Source organism: Stenella coeruleoalba (genome assembly GCF_951394435.1).
Source record: "Stenella coeruleoalba genome assembly, chromosome: 11".
Classification (NCBI taxonomy): domain Eukaryota; kingdom Metazoa; phylum Chordata; class Mammalia; order Artiodactyla; family Delphinidae; genus Stenella; species Stenella coeruleoalba.
The window spans coordinates 74,033,751-74,054,238 of record NC_137157.1 but is presented as its reverse complement, the minus strand read 5'-3'; positions in this window follow the sequence as shown (position 1 = coordinate 74,054,238).

Genomic DNA, 20,488 nt, shown 5'->3' with positions numbered 1-20,488 from the left:
AGTTATTAATGTACCACTAGATGATTGTTATTTTCAAGGCTCAGAATAACCTTGCAAAATGAGAGGTCTGTTCCTAATACTAAATTTCATGTATAAAGAAACTAATCATCTAGGAGGTTATTTCTTTCATGTTTTAAGCAGTCAGTAAATAGCAGAGTCAGAACTAACCCAGATATTCTGATTCAATATTGAAATACTGCCTAAGGATATACATATCATAAATACAATGCAACTTCCCATGTCAATAAAATAAGGGCTCCAACACCATCTGGATATGTGGTCAAGAAAATATAGAGGTGGTTCAGGGAGAGGCACTCTCTCTAGCACAGCCTGTGTAAGAATCCAAGCTGTCCTAAAGGAGAAAGTGGGAGATCTCCCTAAATTGTACTGTGAACTGGCCCAGGAAAAGCCCTAAGAAGGATGGGCAGAGGAATGACAGCAAGTAAAATGTTGTTTTAAGTTTCACTAAATAAAAATTTTAAATGCCTAACAAGCCATTTTATGGCTAAAAAGCCATAAAAGTAAAAACTGTGTTATTCAGGGTAAGTTGCTATAAGTCCCATGAGAGGAAAAAAAACACTGTAGACTAGGATAGTCGAGGGAATATTTTCCCAAAGTAAGTAAGCCTTGAGAACCAGGTAGGAATCAGATCATGGATAGAAGACAGTTGGAACATTTGAGTCCTAGAGAACAAATCAGAGTATCAGGCAAGAATGTAATGAGAAAAGAGCAGACCTCAAATAAAGGACAGAAACAGAGATAAAGAATCAAGACTGTGGAGGGCCCTCTTGACCAAGCAGCAACAAAAACAACATTGCCTTAGATTAATGAGAAGCAACTGGCAATGTTTCAGCAATTCAGGGACACCATTAAACAGTGCATTTAGAAGATTACTCAGATACCAATTTGCAGAATGGACTGAGGAGTGAAGAAAAATCTGGAAGCCAGCTCAATCAGAAGGCCACAGTAGTTAATAAGCAAAGTGTGAAGGCCCAAGCTAAAGTTGTAGCAAATGCTTGGGAACAGTGCACAGAAAAATGGCAGGATTTGGTGTAAGCTGTACCTGCACATGGTGGGAGGTAGGGCAATGGAGAGAGGGAGAGAGAAACAGAAAATAAATCTGGATTTGGAACTTGATGGCTGACAGAATGGCAATAACTTAATAAAATTGCAAATCATTTTAAATTTTGCTTTCGAGTAAGCAAATACTACTTAAGGTAAAGCCTTGACATATTTAAATTAAATATCCTTAAAAATAACATGTCTTTGCCAACTTCATAAAAGACTTTACAAATATGTTTATGGGTTTTTTAAAACAAACGTAATTTTTTCTAAGTCTCATGACACATAGAAGGAGCTTAATACTAATACTTAATACTAAAGATTTGGAATATGTCATTGGTCTCGTAAGTCAGCAACAAAAAATACATGGGGATTCTGGAACTCTTTCCTAAGGATACCAATATTGATGGACAGCTGCTCATACTACATATTAAATGGATTTGGCCAATGGAGTAACAAGTCTCAGTAAAAGCTGTTCATTGCTGTAATGACTCAAGAAAACAGAACAGATATATTGAGCAGTCCATATTAGAGTAGACACATATTAGCAAATAGAGAACACACACATATCATCATTGCTGAACAAAAAAGGAAATAAAAATAATAAAGTCAATAAAATGTGCTCCAAAAAGATATAGTGTGCATCTGCACACATTATAGTTATTGCACTCTTTGCCCCTAAATATTTATGGTATCTATGTAATTATTTTACATCTGCCTATGTTTGTGTATTCCCAATTTAGCAACACATTTACTACTCACAATGCAAAAATTAGCACATAATATTTAATATTTGTCTACTTCTTCTTGTGTTGGAAAACTCTAGTGAATCCATTTTTTGTCGTCTCAATGGTCCACATTTCCTATGAATTTTACACAATACTAGTAATATAATTAGTGCCCCTTAATGGATATTTTTAGATATGTGTTCTGTAGTTAGATAAAGATAGAAATGAAAACTAGCTATAATAGAAACTGCTTTACTGTTTCTTATTATAGTGTTGTATTCCAGTTGATGAGCCACCATAGTTAGGTCATAATAGAATTTCCAGTATAAATCCACGCACTTTTCTACAATTCTAACACACACATAGACCAAATCCACTTTACAGTGGCTGGTAATTGAGAAATGTATCAATTTATTCAATCATATTAACTACTGGGCTTTCCAAAAACTGACCATGAATACTTGTTAAATGTATTCATTATTATTTTATAATCTAAGTAATACACAGATAGAACTTAGTTTTGAAATCTGTTTAAATGACTATAAACCACATTGTTAGTATATAACAATATAACAATATAAGATGCATTCTGCCACTCTTTAAAAGTATCCAAATATTACCCTAAATCCAATATGCTAGTAATAAAACTGGAAGGCTTATCACTGAGCAGTAGAGGAGACAAGGAAAAAAAAAAAAAAACAGAGTATAGCAACACAAAGCATCATAATAATAATGTTTCACATTCATAGGTAGTTTTTAAAAAACTTAGCAAATCAGAGGAAGTGTTTGGATTATTTCCATAACAATCTAAATCTAGTTTTATTACTAGCATAACACAACTCAAAATCCAAGGGAAAATTGCTGTACTATCAGATTCCAGCTGATTACATTTATGTTTCTCTTCTCTTTTTTGTTAATATTCAGAGGAATGTCTACTTTAATTGTATGCATGAGCATAATATCCTAATTTCTTCAGAATTTTTTTTTATTATTATACCCACATTTACATTTATTACAGGGAAAGGATACATTAAAGTTAGCCATGGAAAGACACACAGGGAAGAATCCAGGAGGGTTCCAAATGGAAGTTTTCATTGTCCTTAAGATGCATTACTCTCCTGTCATTATTACATTATTATTTCATTTGTACCAATCTTTACTAATGAATTCCATCCATCTACATTTTATATTATATTATAGCAAGAAAGTTATCTATACTCATGAAAATTACACTGATGCTATGTGCTCTAATAATTCCACACAAATAAAAAGGTAATTTACTTTGCATTAAATTAACTGGTTTTGTGTTGGTTTGTATGCTTGCTTGCTAGGTACTACTATTAATGACTCCTATATATTCTTTATAAAAGATTTTTTACATGCATACATTTATTTATTTACATAGGAAAGCATAATGACATACTCCTCAGGAGTGAGAATTATAAGAGGCTAGACTGCCTGTGTTTCTATTTTGGCTGAAACATTTACTAATGCCTCTACACCTCTGTATCCTAATCTATAAAATACACTTTGTAAATAATATTTGCCAATTAAATTGTTGGGAGGTCTAAGTAAGATAACGTATGCAAAACACTTAAAATAAATGCTGAGAACATAGTAAGTATCTAATAAATATATGCCTCCTCTCTCCTCCTTACTTTCCTGGGTTAAAGAATATTACAACATACACAAAACTTTCCACTTGCCACTAGATTCCAGTACTGGAGATACTATAAATATCTGAATAAAATAATACATTTTCTTTTCCAAAACCACTTTACACTCATGGTCAATACAGATGCTCATTTTGAGTGTCATTATAAAACCCAGAAGTGTCTTATCTTAAATGTTAACACGTATACATACAAATATATCTATGTAAAGCATGACATTTTTAAAACAATAGTATAATGAACCAGGAGGTGTGGTTTCATATTAACTGGTAAATAAAATTTCTAATTTCTATACTATTACAAAGCTAACCAATGAATGTAGATTACCATCAGCATCATAATAAACAATTTTATAAGCATTCAATAGTGTGGCATCTTTTTCCTAAAAGAACTACAAAGATAATCTTTAAATGGCGTTCCTGTTTTATAAAATGATCAATAAGCATAGAAAATACTTCTAATTAATAGATAATTCAAATTAAAAGACAAATGGGTTATTGATAGCTGAGTTTTAACACAGCATAGTAATTGAGTACAGTCAACTGTTCAGGAGTTAATCATTCATTCTTCGGGGGTTTTTTTTTTTACCATTTTTATTGGAGTATAATTGCTTTACAATGGTGTGTTAGTTTCTGCTTTACAACACAATGAATCAGATATATATACATATGTTCCCATATCTCTTCCCTCTTGCGTCTTGCTCCCTCCGACCCTCCCTATCCCACCCCTCCAGGCGGTCACAATGCATTGAGCTGATCTCCCTGTGCTATGCGGCTGCTTCCCACTAGCTATCTACCTTACGTTTGGAAGTGTATATATGTCCATGCCTCTCTCTCGCTTTCTCACAGCTTACCCTTCCCCCTCGCCATATCCTCAAGTCCCTTCTCTAGTAGCTCTGTGCCTTTATTCCTGTCTTACCCCTAGGTTCTTCATGACATTTTTTCTTAAATTCCATATATATGTGTTAGCATATGGTATTTGTCTCTCTCTTTCTGACTTACTTCACTCTGTAGGACAGAATCTAGGTCTATCCACCTCACTACAAATAGCTCAATTTCGTTTCTTTTTATGGCTGAGTAATATTCCATTGTATATATGTGCCACATCTTCTTTATCCATTCATCTGATGAAGGACACTTAGGTTGTTTCCATCTCTGGGCTATTGTAAATAGAGCTGCAATGAACATTTTGGTACATGACTCTTTTTTAATTATGGTTTTCTCAGGGTATATGCCCAGTAGTGGGATTGCTGGGTCATATGGTAGTTCTATTTGTAGTTCTTTAAGGAAACTCCATACTGTTCTCCACAGTGGTTGTATCAATTTACATTCCCACCAACAGTGCAAGAGGGTTCCCTTTTCTCCGCACCCTCTCCAACATTTATTGTTTCTAGATTTTTTGATGATGGCCATTCACACTGGTGTGAGATGATATCTCATGGTAGTTTTGATTTGCATTTCTCTATTGATTAGTGATGTTGAGCATTCTTTCATGTGTTTGTTGGCAGTCTGTATATCTTCTTTGGAGAAATGTCTATTTAGGTCTTCTGCCCATTTTTGGATTGGGTTGTTTGTTTTCTTAATACTGAGCTGCATAGCTGCTTAAAAATTCTGGACATTAATCCTTTGTCAGTTGCTTCATTTGCAAATATTTTCTCCCATTCTGAGGGTTATCTTTTGGTCGTGTTTATGGTCTCCTTTGCTGTGTAAAAGCTTTGAAGTTTCATTAGGTCCCATTTGTTTATTTTTGTTTTTATTTCCATTTCTCTAGGAGGTGGGTCAAAAATGATCTTGCTGTGATTTATGTCATACAGTGCTCTGCCTATATTTTCCTATGAGAGTTTGATAGTGTCTGGCCTTACATTTAGGTCTTTAATCCATTTTGAGCTTATTTTTGTGTATGGTGTTAGGGAGTGATCTAATCTCATACTTTTACATGTAGATGTCCAGTTTTCCCAGCACCACTTATTGAAGAGGCTGTCCATTCTTCACTGTATATTCCTGCCTCCTTTATCAAAGATAAGGTGACCATATGTGCATGGGTTTATCTCTGGGCTTTCTATCCTGTTCCGTTGATCTATCTTTCCGTTCTTGTGCCAGTACCATACTGTCTTGATTACTGTAGCTTTGTAGAATAGTCTGAAGTCAGAGAGCCTGATTCCTCCAGCTCCGTTTTTCCTTCTCAAGATGGCTTTGGCTATTCGGGGTCTTTTGTGTTTCCATACAAATTATGAAATTTTTTGTTCTAGTTCTGTGAAAAATACCAGTGGTAGTTTCATAGGGATGGCATTGAATCTGTAGATTGCTTTGGGTAGTAGAGTCATTTTCACAATGTTGATTCTTCCAATCCAAAAACATGGTATATCTCTCCATCTATTTGTATCATCTTTAATTTCATTCATCAGTGTCTTATAATTTTCTGCATACAGGTCTTTTGTCTCCTTAGGTAGGTTTATTCCTAGATATTTTATTCTTTTTGTTGCAGTGGTAAATGGGAGTGTTTTCTTGATTTCACTTTCAAATTTTTCATCATTAGTGTATAGGAATGCGAGAGATTTCTGTGCATTAATTTTGTATCCTGCTACTTTAACAAATTCATTGATTAGCTCTAGTAGTTTTCTGGTAGCATCTTTAGGATTCTCTATGTATAGTATCATGTCATCTGCAAACAGTGATAGCTTTACTTCTTTTCCGATTTGGATCCCTTTTATTTCCTTTTCTTCTGTGATTGCTGTGGCTAAAACTTCCAAAACTATGTTGAATAAGAGTGGTGAGAGTGGGCAACCTTGTCTTGTTCCTGATCTTAGTGGAAATGCTTTCAGTTTTTCACCATTGAGGACGATGTTGGCTGTGGGTTTGTCATATATGGCCTTTATTATGTTGAGGAAAGTTCCCTCTATGCCTACTTTCTGCAGGGTTTTTATCACAAATGGGTGTTGAATTTTGTCGAAAGCTTTCTCTGCATCTATTGAGATGATCATATGGTTTTTCTCCTTCAATTTGATAATATGGTGTATCACGTTGATTGATATGGGTATATTGAAGAAGTCTTGCATTCCTGGAATAAACTCCACTTGATCATGGTGAATGATCCGTTTAATGTGCTGTTGGATTCTGTTTGCTAGTATTTTGTTGAGGATTTTTGCATCTATGTTCATCAGTGATATTGGCCTGTAGTTTACTTTCTTTGTGACACCCTTGCCTGGTTTTGGTATCAGGGTGAAGGTGGCCTTGTAGAATCAGTTTTGGAGTGTTCCTCCCTTTGCTATATTTTGGAAGAGTTTGAGAAGGATAGGTGTTAGCTTTTCTCTAAATGTTTGATAGAATTTGCCTGTGAAGCCATCTGGTCGTGGGCTTTTGTTTGTTGGAAGATTTTTAATCACAGTTCAATTTCAGTGCTTGTGATTGGTCTGTTCATATTTTCTATTTCTTCCTGATTCAGTCTTGGCAGGTTGTGCATTTCTAAGAATTTGTCCATTTCTTCCAGGTTGCCCATTTAATTGCCATAGAGTTGCTTGTAGTAATTTCTCATGATCTTCTTTATTTCTGCAGTGTCACCTGTTATGTCTCCTTTTTCATTTCTAATTCTATTGATTTGAGACTTCTCCCTTTTTTCCTTGATGAGTCTCGCTAATGGTTTATCAATATTGTTTATCTTCTCAAAGTACGAGCTTTTAGTTTTATTGATCTTTGCTATTGTTTCCTTCATTTCTTTTTCATTTATTTCTGATCTGATGTTTATGATTTCTTTCCTTCTGCTAACTTTGGGGATTTTTTCTTCTTTCTCTAATTGCTTTAGGTGCAAGGTTAGGTTGTTTATTCAAGATGTTTCCTGTTTCTTAAGGTAGGACTATATTGCTATAAAATTCCCTCTTAGAAATACTTTTTCTGCATCCCATAGATTTTGGGTCTTCGTGTCTCCATTGTCATTTGTTTCTACGTAGTTTTTGATTTCCTCTTTGATTTCTTCAGTAATCACTTCGTTATTAAGTAGTGCGTTGTTTAGCCTCCATGTGTTTCTATTTTTTACAGATTTTTTCCTGTAATTGATATCTAGTCTCATAGCATTGTGGTTGGTAAAGATACTTGATACAATTTCAATTTTCTTAAATCTACCAAGGCTTGATGTGACCCAGGATATGATCTATCCTGGAGAATGTTCCATGAGCACTTGAGAAAAATGTGTATTCTGTTGTTTTTGGATGGAATGTCCTATAAATATAAATTAAGTCCATCTTGTTTAATATATCATTTAAAGCTTGTGTTTCCTTATTTATTTTCATTTTGGATGATCTGTCCATTGGTGAAAGTGGGGTGTTAAAGTCCCCTACTATGAATGTGTTACTGTCGGTTTCCCTTTTATGGCTGTTAGTATATGCCTTATGTACTGAGGTGCTACTATGTTGGGTGCATAAATATTTACAATTGTTATATCTTCTTCTTGGATCGATCCCTTGATCATTATGTAGTGTCCTTCTTTGTCCCTTCTAATAGTCTTTATGTTTAGGTCAATTTTGTCTGATATGAGAATTGCTACGCTGGCTTTCTTTTGGTTTCCATTTGCATGAAATATCTTTTTCCATCCGCTTACTTTCAGTCTGTATGTGTCTCTAGGTCTGAAGTGGGTCTCTTGTAGACAGCAAATATATGGGTCTTGTTTTTGTATCCATTCAGCCAATCTGTGTCTCTTGGTGGGAGCATTTAGTCCATTTACTTTTAAGGTAATTATTGATATGTATGTTCCTATTCCCATTTTCTTAATTATTTTGGGTTCATTATTGTAGGTCTTTTCCTTCCCTTGGGTTTCCTGTCTAGAGAAGTTCCTTTAGCAGTTGTTGTAGAGCTGGTTTCGTGGTGCTGAACTCTCTCAGCTTTTGCTTGTCTGTAAAGGTTTTAATTTCTCCATCAAATCTGAATGAGATCCTTGCTGGGTAGAGTAATCTTGGTTGCAGGTTTTTCTCCTTCATCACTTTCAATATGTCCTGCCAGTCCCTTCTGGCTTGCAGAGTTTCTGCTGAAAGATCAGCTATTAACTTTATGGGGATTCCCTTATGTGTTATTTGTTGTTTTTCCTTTGCTGCTTTTAATATGTTTTCTTTGTATTTAATTTTTGACTGTTTGATTAATATGTGTCTTGGCGTATTTCTCCTTGGATTTACCCTGTATTGGACTCTCTGTGCTTCCTGGACTTGATTAACTATTTCCTTTCCCATATTAGGGAAGTTTTCAACTATAATCTCTTCAAATATTTTCTCAGTCCCTTTCTTTTTCTCTTTTTCTTCTGGAACCCCTATAATTCGAATGTTGGTGCATTTAATGTTGTCCCAGAGGTCTCTGAGACTGTCCTCAGTTCTTTTCATTCTTTTTTCTTTACTCTGCTCTGCAGTAGTTATTTCCACTATTTTATCTTCCAGGTCACTTATCCGTTCTTCTGCCTCAGTTATTCTGCTATTGATCCTATCTAGAGTATTTTTAATTTCATTTATTGTGTTGTTCATCGCTGTTTGTTCCATCTTTAGTTATTCTAGGTCCTTGTTAAGTGTTTCTTGCATTTTGTCTATTCTATTTCCAAGATTTTGGATCATATTTACTATCATAATTCTGAATTCTTTTTCAGGTAGACTGCCTATTTCCTGTTTATTTGTTAGGTCTGGTGGATTTTTATCTTGCTCCTTCATTGGCTGTGTGTTTTTCTGTCTTCTCATTTTGCTTATCTTACCATGTTTGGGGTCTCCTTTTTGCAGGCTGCAGGTTCGTAGTTCCCGTTGTTTTTGGTGTCTTTCCCCAGTGGCTAAGGTTGGTTCAGTGGGTTGTGTAGGCTTCTGTGGAGGGGACTAGTGCCTGTGTTCTGGTGGATGAGGCTGATCTTGTCTTTCTCATGGGCATATCCACGTCTGGTGGTGTGTTTTGGGGTGTCTGTGGACTTATTATGATTTTAGGCAGCCTCTCTGCTAATGGGTGGGGTTGTTTTCCTATCTTGCTAGTTGTTTGTCATAGGATGTCCAGCACTGTAGCTTGCTGGTCGTTGAGTGAAGCTGGGTGCTGGTGTTGAGATGGAGATCCCTGGTAGATTTTTGCCATTTGATATTATGTGGAGCTGGGAGGTCTCTTGTGGACCAGTGTCCTGAAGTTGGCTATCCCACCTCAGAGGCACAGCACTGACTCCTGGCTGCAGCACCAAGAGCCTTTCATCCACACGGCTCAGACTCCGTAATTTGGGATGATTCGTTGTCTATTCATGTATTCCACAGATGCAGGGTACATCAAGTTGATTTTGGAGCTTTAATCCACTGCTTCTGAGGCTGCTGGGAGAAATTTCCCTTTCTCTTCTTGGTTTTCACAGCTCCCAGGGGCTCAGCTTTGGATTTGGCCCCGCCTCTGCTTGTAGGTCGCTAGAGGTCGTCTGTTCTTTGCTCAGATAGGACGGGGTTAAAGGAACCGCTGTTTCGGGGGCTCTGGCTCACTCAGGCTGGGGGGAGGGAGGGGCACGGATTGCGGCGCGAGCCTGCTGTGGCAGAGGCCAGCGTGACGTTGCAGCAGCCTGAGGCGCACTGTGTGTTCTACCGGGGGTGTTGTCCCTGGATCCCAGGACCCTGGCAGTGCTGGGCTGCACAGGCTCCCTGGAAGGGAGGTGTGGATAGTGACTTGTGGTTGCACACAGGGTTATTGGTGGCAGCAGCAGCAGCCTTAGCATCTCATGCCTGTCTCTGGGGTCCGCGCTTTTAGCAGCAGCTCTCGCCCGTCTCTGGAGCTCCTTCAAGCAGCGTTCTTAATCCCCTCTCCTTGCGCACCAGGAAACAAAGAGGGAAGAAAAATTCTCTTGCCTCTTCAGCAGGTCCAGACTTTTCCCTGGACTCCCTCCTGGCCAGCCGTGGCACACTAACCTCCTGCAGTCTGTGTTCACGCCACCAACCCCAGTCCTCTCCCTGCGCTCTGACCAAAGCCCGAGCCTCAGCTCCCATCCCCGTTCGCCCCGGTGGGGGAACAGACAAGCCTCTCGGGCTGGTGAGTGCCTGTCAGCACCGATCCTCTGTGCGGGAATCTCTCCACTTTGTCCCCCGCACCCCTGTTGCTGTGCTCTCCTCCGCGGCTCCGAAGCTTCCCCCTCCGCCACCCGCCGTCTCTGCCCGCGAAGGGGCTTCCTATTGTGTGGAAACCTTTCCTCCTTCACAGCTCCCTCCCACCGGTGCAGGTTCGGTCCCTATCCTTTTGTCTCTCTTTATTCTTTTTTCTTTTGCCCTACCCAGGTACGTGGGGGGTTTCTTGCCTTTTGGGAGGTCTGAGGTCTTCTGCCAGCATTCAGTAGGTGTTCTGTAGGAGTTGTTCCACATGTAGATGTATTTCTGGTGAATCTGTGGGGAGGAAGGTGATCTCCACGTCTTACTCTTCTGCCATCTTCCTGGAAGCCCTAATCATTCATTCTTGATAAGATAGAGTCATGATTTGCCTCCACTTATTGCTTTTACCCATTTTGTGATCATTTAGCATTTTTAAGCACATGCACACTAAGCCAGTAAAAGCAAGAGAAAATAAATGATACAAAATTTCTCATTTTTATAAAATTTTAACCATTGTGGAAAAAAATTGGTGAGGAAAGTTTGTATAACTTGTGAAATTTTATTGTTGGCATTATTTACTAATATTTTACTGTTGGTAATCCCTGTTAATATTGCTGAATTCCTCTATATTTAATGAATTCATACTAATCACAGCAACTATAGAGATTGAGGAGTCACAGTTATATTATGTACTATATACTAATATGATAATCATTTATAATAATCAAGAATGGTGCTTCTTTGCTCAATAATCTTTCCTACTTTCTTTTTTTAAAAATAAATTTATTTATTTATTTTATTTTTGGTTGTGTTGGGTCTTCGTTGCTGCAAGTGGGTTTTCTCTAGTTGTGGCGGGAGGACACTCTTCATTGCTAGGTGCAGGGCTCTCATTGCGGTGGCCTCTCCTGTTGCAGAGCACGGGCTCTAGGCACGTGGGTTTCTGTAGTTGTGGCACTTGGGCTCAGTAGTTGTGGTTTGCGGGCTCTAGAGCTCAGGCTCAGTAGTTATACCACACGGGCTTAGTTGCTCCGTGGCATGTGGAATTTTCCCAGACCAGGGCTCGAACCCATGTACCCTGCATTGGCAGGCAGATTCCCAACCACTGCACCACCAGGGAAGCCCCTGCTTTCTTAATGGTTGTGCTGTTTGGGGTATAAAGGAAACTCAACATGAAGCAATTCGATTTAATATTTTAAGAAAAATAATTTGTCCCATTTTAACATTATAATAATACACCTTTTTTAAATCAAGAATTTGTCTTTTTAATGAATGGATCCATCTACAAAGCAAAAATGCTAATCCTACCTCCAAGAAATTAACACAAATTTCTTTTTTTTCCCCATCCACTCTTGAAATTTATTTTTTAAATGCACAGAAATAATATAAACAGTAAAAAGTATATACAAAGAAAAATAATTCCTCCACCTATTTCAGGGCTAATTCTTACTACACACGTATTACCAGTATCATCAAAATATCATAAAATGTTCCCTATAATTTTCAAGAATATGCCTACATATATATGTGTGTGTGTGTGTCCATGTGCAGTGTGTTTCTTCATATAATGTTTTCCACAAATGAGAGAATTTCTCACACATTATTATTAATAGTTCTAAACTCAGACATCAGTAGCTAAATTGCAAATATAATTTCAAAATTATACTCTAAAGTTGAATTTATTTTCCCTCAGCACAGTTGTTGATTTTCAAAATAATTCTTGCTTGATAAGAGTCCAAATGAAGGCAGTTAAATAAGACACTGAATGAAAATTAATCTTTCAATGAATGAGTAGTTATTGATCAAAATGAACCAATTTTCTAAAATTATCAACATACATATTTAAATTGTGAACCATACTATTTATAGATTAAGAATAAAGCTACTCTATTCACAAATACTATAACAAATCTATGGAAAATATTTACCTTCTAGAGGCACATCATTTTTTGTCTAGATGTTAGTTCTCATCAGTAAAGATGTGAGAAATGTAATATGCTAACAAAAAATGTTAAGTAAATATTCTCACTGCTGTCAAACATGATGATACAGTCAACAGGCTAAATAACTAGAAAACTTACTATATAGTACTATTAAATAATATGATATATATTATAGCATTATTAAATAATAAATATAATACTATCACACAATGTCATTAAATACTAAGCCCTGAGTAAGGGCCAGTTTTACATGCAAACAATCTCACTTAATATAACATAATGAGTGCCAAAGACACTGTCATCAAACCTACCTCAAGCACTGTCCCTAATTCTGTCTCAAAGTCTAAGATTCTACAAGACCATGTTGAAAATGCAAATAGAAACATAATCCATTTATTGAGCGTCAGTCATAAATTCTTTAATTTGAATATGCTTATAAGGCTAGCTCTCATTAGCTGATAAAGACCAGAAAGCTTGCTACATAAAAAAAAAGAAAGTTATTATTGAAAAGGCATCAGAGGATAGCACGGAGAGCTCTTTTACACAGGGCAGTCAGGCAAGCCTCTAAGTAGATGACAACTAAGTAGAAATTTCAATAATATAACAGAAAGAACCATGTGAACATTTGAGACAATAGGTAGGTAGGAGAAAAAGCAAGAACAAAGTCCCTGAGACAAGAAGACACTTGGGGTGTTTAAGGAAAAGCAAGAGGGCCAGTGGGGTTAGAGTAGAATGAGCAAGGAAGAGAATGGAAGGAGAGGATGGAGCCAAGGGCCCATGATGGACTGTGAATTCTGTCTCAAGTGTGGAGGGAAGCCACTGGAAAATTAATTTGAACTAGAAAGTGATATGTCCTGACTAGTCTTTTTAAATGATAATTCTGGCTAATCATTTCCCACCAAATTTGTAAATGCTAAAGTTCCCCCAAGGTTCTACCCTATTCTCTTCTCCATTTATACTTTTTTATATAATTTTATTGAGTTCCAACTCTATAGGCTGACAGTTCTCAAGTCTCCAGAAATGGCCTAGTTAATATCTCCAGTTAGATGCTTACTGGAGTCTCAAACAATATAAACCTGCCCTGACCACTGATTTCTCTATTCTCATCCCCACCACCTCAGTCTCTTCCTCCCCAATGTACCCCATGGCAATAAACTGTATCTTCATTTATCCAGTTTCCAATAACCTAGGAATCATTCTATTTTCATCTCTTATTTTCAGACCTAATATCTACATCATCATCAACCATATCACCAAAATATATTCCAAATCTGCCACTTTTTACCACTTCAAGGTCTCTACTTACCAAATATCATTTACCTAGCTAAATTAACAGCAGTTTTATAACTGGTCTCTGTTGGTTCACAAGAGCAGGGGTTCCCTGGGTAAAACCTGAAACTAGCCCCTGTACACTGGGGCTTCCCAACCCCATTATCCACTTCAGCTGCCAGTTGTTATTTAAACCTATAAATCAGATCACATCATCTTCCAGTGAAATCCATAAAAAAAAAATCCAAATTCTTTAAACTTTGGCCTACAAATCTCCACACCATCTGAATTCTATCTACCTTTCCAAATTATTCCATTCTTCTTTCCTTACCATTCAGTCTATATAGGGTAGCTATCTTTCAGTCACACCAACATACTAAATTACTTCCTAACTCAAGGTCTTTGCACTACTGTTCCTTTTGCCTTAAATGCTCTTCCCCTAGATTTTCAATAGTTCCCTCCTTCTCTTTAATAAGTATACCCAGGATAAGAACTGGTACAGAATCATGCTGCCTGGTTGAGGGAAATATAAGCTTCTAGCTAACTAGCTTCATGAGTCACCCTCTCTCAGTATCAAAATCTTATTAATATAAATGCTATAAAGAAGTTATCTTAGCCATTTATTTGCATTTGTTTTTATTGAATAAATCTATATACGCCACTTCCCCAACTCTAAACTGTAAGCTGTTTTAGGACAAGGATCTTGTTTGTCTTATTCATTGCTATATTTCTCAGCATTACAAGAGTGCCTGGAATATATTTATTGCTTACCTGGTTGTGTGAATATACATTAGAATTCAATTCAGTTATATATGGGTTAAACTGACATATTCTAATGAAAAACTCTTTCCCCACTTATAAATCTATTCCTATGAAAAATGCATTTCATGATCTGAACAATTAATTAACTTTCATATAAAATTTTCAAATACAACTGATCTATATGTGGAAGTTTATATATATAATATTTAGAAAATATATTGAAGAACACGCACATCTTCACTGAAGGTTGGTATTTTGTGGCTGAAATAATCCAGTGAGCAATTAACTATCTAAAACAAAAACTGTAGTGGGTACCTTCCAAGATGAACCAAATGGATAAATGCATTTTGGATTGCCTGGTAGGTATGAAAAATTAGTACACAAAGTACAGTTTCGATGTTATCTGCTCCAGAACACCAAAAAGAATCCTAGAGATTATTAACAGGCCCAATTACGGGCCTGTTAATAATCTTTTCATTAATGATGCAATTAAATTATGCAAATGGAAATATGTAAATTTCATTAGAGAATCCTAAAATGGATAAATCATCTAAAGGAATACATCCCTGGATTCCATAAGTCAGCTGTGAACATAATGTTTCTTCACTAAAAACTTGTCCACCACCAATAAAATCAATTAAAGTTATACTGATTCTTCATCTATTCACCTGTATTCATTTGCAATGTTAGAAATCTAAGGTACAGTTCTATATTATATCTCCATTTTCCTTATTAGTACCAAAAATTTAAGACTGGTACTTAAGACCCCTAAGTACTAGAAACCAAATAAAATCATCCTGAAAGTGGGATCTTTCAAAATTATCAGAAATGAGAAAGAGAAAAAATTTATTATAGTTAACTCAAGGAGTCTCTCTTGCTACCAAATCCCTTTTGTAAAAGATAGGTGCTTGTACTCCACATGCAAGCACAGGCACTTAGCAGTATTTCCTAAAAGGTTTCAGTTTTTCTTTCCCTTTGCAAAATTGGAAGGTGTAGACAACCACACTTTTAAAGAACTGCATCTTCAGGGAATAAACCTAGTTTATTTATTGGTTTCTCTGGTCTTTCAAATGCCTCCTGAATTCCTTTTGGGTTGAATGAGTTATATGCTCTTTTACCTAAAATCTGTACTTGTTTGCTTTCAAATAAAGATGGGTTTTTGTTGTTGCTAATATCTAGCAGAAATTCAAAGCAGTTATCTCTAACAATTCCTGTAACAATTCAAAAACACATTTCCTCCTTCTTTTGACACGCTTCATCCACTCTTAGCTCAGGCACTATTAAGTAATTTGTGTTGCTTACTATATATATTTGATAAACATAACAGAGAATAATGTGAGAATACATTAAAATGTGAGATAATATAAACTACAGGAACTATAGAAAGCTATGCAATACTCCAGCAGAAAAGTGATGAAAATGTGAACTAAGGCAGTAACAGTAAGGAAAGAAGACAGAAGAGAAGCAATTCTTTGTTAGAATGAGCAGGATTTGGTGACTCACTAGATGTGAGACAGGAAGAGGTTAAGGAAGACTGACCCTGAAATATAAGGGGAAGGAGATGTTAAGCAATTCTACTTGGGAGAGTTAGTGCTCAGTTTCCATTCAGGAAAGGAAATGGGGTAAGTTCATAAAGAAGTGAAAACTGAACAAGAAACATTAGTTCTAAAGGGGTGACTTTCTGTGATTGACTCAGGGCTGTCAGAGCTTTCCAAGACCTCCTCTGGGTAGGGGTTATCACTGCTCTCTAAAGGTATAACTACAGCTTTGAGTGCAATAGGCCAGGTGGAATATCTCAGAGCTCCTGTCTTTGATGGAAGTAGATTTAATGTGTTTAAAGTTAAACACAATTTGTTTCTCAGTTCCTTTTTAAAGGGTCTCTAAAGCACTGTGTTATGGTATTAAACAAGCCAATATTATGTGTGCTGTTAATTATTTATTTTTATTCTCAGTCATTCAAGAGTTAAGTGTGTCTTCTTTTAAAGAATCATTTCAGGGCTTCCCTGGTGGCGCAGTGGTTGAGAGTCCTCCTGCCAATGCAGGGGACACGGGTTCGTGCCCCGGTCCGGGAGGATCCCACATGCCGCGGAGCGGCTGGGCCCGTGAGCCATGGCCGCTGGGCCTGAGTGTCCAGAGCCTGTACTCTGCAATAGGAGAGGCCACAACAGTGACAGGCCCACATACCGCAAAAAAAAAAGAGAGAGAGAATCATTTCAGAAACTTGAAATGTTTTTGTCATAACAAGGATCGGGAAAATTATATGAAAGTTTTCTAAATAAGTACACTGTGTTGATGATTATTCTCATGAAGATAATACAGGCAGAGGAGCAAAATTGGGATGGAAAAGGTCATCAAAAATACATTTTTGATATATTTGAATTTTAGGCTTCTGTAGAATATCTACCAAGGAATATCTGACAAGCAGTTGGAAACTTAGATTTTCTGGGGTGTACAGAGGGTACATGAAACATCAAGATAAGACAGGTAAATGACTGAACTCTCCCAAAGAGAGTTTATACAATGAGATGAGATGAAAATTGAAAATAAAGCCATAAGAAGCACTAATATTAAGGAATAGGAGGAGAAAGAGAAACTAAAATATAATAGGTACTGAATAAACAGAGAGGTAGGAAAAGAAGCAAGGGAAAAATTTCCATGGAAGTCAAGGGAGGTAAGTATTTCAAGAATACAGTAGTCAATCGTGTCCAAAATAATGGGGAGATCAAGTAAAGTAAAGAATGAAGGGAGGCCACTACATTTTGATCTAACCTATGTCAGAATAGTTTAAGCAGAAATGAACATGAGAATACAGTAAAGAAATTGAAGGGAGAATGAAAAGGAAGTTATGATAGAAACCCAGGCTGTTTGGTAAAGAAGTATGGTATGAGAAGATAGTAAAAGAGATATCATGATGGTAAAACAGAGTCAGGATATTTACTTATGAAAAAAAGCTATTCTACAAAAGAAAAATATTTGAAAAGATATGTACATTGATGGCTTCTATAAGACATATCTCTTACATAAAAATATTTAGTCATTACTGATTATTAAAGGAAGACATAGTTAATCATGTTTGAGGTACCTTCCTATCCCATATTCCATATACTATGTCCTGAACATCAATGGTAAGGACTACATGTTAGTAGTAGTAGTCCTCACACTCACCCTCAATATATACAACCCCATGAAAATGTCCTTAACTTCTCAGTTATTATGCCCTCTGAAGACTAGTCTAAACTGAGAAACACTGAGAAATTATATTCAGAGAGAGTGGGCACTTGAAAGTCTATGCCCAGTCAGTGTTAGGGAGGTCATTTTCCCTATGTACACAGGATGAATAAACAGAGAAACTTGGTCTTCAGAGAGAAACAGAAGCTCAGAGAAAAGCCATAGTGAAAAGAATATGTGGCTTTATTGACTGAGAGAGAGACAGAGAGAAACAGAGAAAATAGCTGTCTCAGTCCAACCCACCATGCCTGTTTCTAGCAGCAATTCCCATACAGCAAGTTACATGTCACATTTATGAGATGCTCCTAAATCCCTTCAATAAACCCCCTCCATGTGAGATAAGTTAATGCATTTTTGTTCCTTGCAACTAGATAATTTTAACTAGAAAATGTGGTTCCTTTTCTGATTCTTCCAATGAAGTTTCAAAAACTTCCAATACAAAGCTATGTAAATAAGTTTTAAATGTCTAACTACATGCTAAAAGTCTTATCTTAAGGAGTAGAAGGGTATCATGGCAACCGCAATGAACTTTACTTATGGGAAGTAATGAGCTTGTTACAGCATTCTTTTCAAATTGTACAAAGACTAACCTTTGAATCTTTCTTCAAATGATTCTGCTCTATACTCCATAACAGAAATAAATATCATACCTCCTTTAATGAAGGAAAAGATCAGTAAATTGTGATTTTTTTACCACCATTATCAGGCTTCCAGTTTTCCCAAATCACCTTGGGGTCACCCCCTACATCCCCTCTCTCTTCTCTGAACTATGACATTCCCTGTCTGCAAACTTCACAGGAAATTATACATATCTATCTATCTAGATAGATAGATAGATAGATCTCTACCTATTCTATCTAATAGCATACAAAAATAGAAAAATCTCACCTTCTGAGCCTCTGGGCATGAACTTTAGTCTGGCTGACCTCGCAACACTGGCACAGCCACCAATTTTACATTTGTATACTCAGATTTCACTTAAAACCTAGTTAAACCCCTTTCAGAATATTCTTTTCACCCCCATCCAGCCCTTCCTATTAGATATGGCCTAATTCCAAACTGGTCAATATTCCGTTGATAAAACCACCAGTGCTTAGCCAAAGAATATCACTCTCATCCCTCACTTCCCACCACCTCCTCTTTTTCTGCCTAACTCTGACACTCTTGCTGCTCCTGAACCTGGAAACTCCCCAGATAACAGTTGTTGCCTGGTGAGTAAATCTCTTAAGGAAAAGGAATGGGAAGATCAGAGCCCAGAAAGGAAAAAAAGATAGTAAGTGACTTGTGGATGGACTCCATGTCTGTGTTACTCATCTTGTACAATCAGAAACTACCATGGTACCTGGCATGAGGAGGTACTTAGAAAATATTGTTGAACAAATGAACTACAGGGACAGCAGAATAGCAAATCACTCTGCTTACACCCTAGTACCTTCTATTCTCTCAAAAGTGAAGACTCCCAAAAAGACATAATCTTACTATTTCATCTTCTTAACCTGATCCAACTTTGAACATTATAGGGAACTGACATCATTTCTTTAAAAAAAACCAAATATAACAAATAAGTAAGATTAATCCATTTCACATACTGAAGATATCTTTCTTTCAATAAGCTTCTCCAAATGTTATTCTAGGGTTCTTTAAAAATGTTATTTATTTTCAATGCATTTATTACATAAGTTGTGGACATTTAATATTAATCAATCAACATAAATATCAATCAAATCATGATATTATAATTTATATTTGCAACCATCATAAAGAACATAAAAATATGAACTTACATGTTTTGACAAGTTGGGACTCTTCGAATCAACATCATACCTAAAAGATTAAAATATAAAATTTAAATTATTTCCACAAAATAAAGTTAGAGAAAAATGTCAGTATATCCCCCAAAACATAAATAAAAAATGAATCAAAATTATATGAATAGGGAGAAAAACTTAGCAAATTTAGAAATTTCTCATAATCTGTGGCCTACATACCAAAGGTAGAATTCACAATCCCTGGGTGCTTTTATTTCTACAACTTAAGTAGAAGTCCTAATATTTTCACAGTCATGAATTCTTCTGCTCGATAAGACAAGTTTAAAATTTCCCTTTTCTGTGAATCAATAGATTCCTAATATCCATAAAAACTGAAATTTCCCTTTTAAAACAAGTGCGGATAACAGGCTATCATTTGTTATAATTATAATTACATTATATAATTATATATAAATATAAGTATATTATAATTATATCATAATTCTTATTTAATATCATAAATGTTCTCATTAATTTTGAAATTTGGCCAAAGTAATGGCATATTGTATTTCCCCAATCACAGAACTTGGGGAAACCATGTATTTTATGGAAAAAGAAATGTATTTATATAGGATTATTATATGTCCTATTTTTGATCACTTAGTACTGGAAATAAATGATTTCTTAAGGAGATCCTGGAAAAACATCACCTACTGTCACTTTAGCCCCTTGTTTTAAAAAAATTTTTAGAAACAGAAAGGCTGTTAATAACCAAAACAATCTCAATTTACTGAATCCTTAAATAGGAAAATATTTGTACTGGTTCCAGTCTTTCTCCCAAATCATATTCCTTTCACATTCTTTGTGCATAGCTTCCTACCAAAAATTAACTGCTTTTTTTTTAAGGTTTAAGTCTTCCCTCTCACATAACAAAAATGTTTCACAGAGAAATGAAGCATCTAGTCAAAAAAAGGCAAAGAAAAAGAGTTCACTGAGTGTACTGATTCTGAGCAGAGGTGCA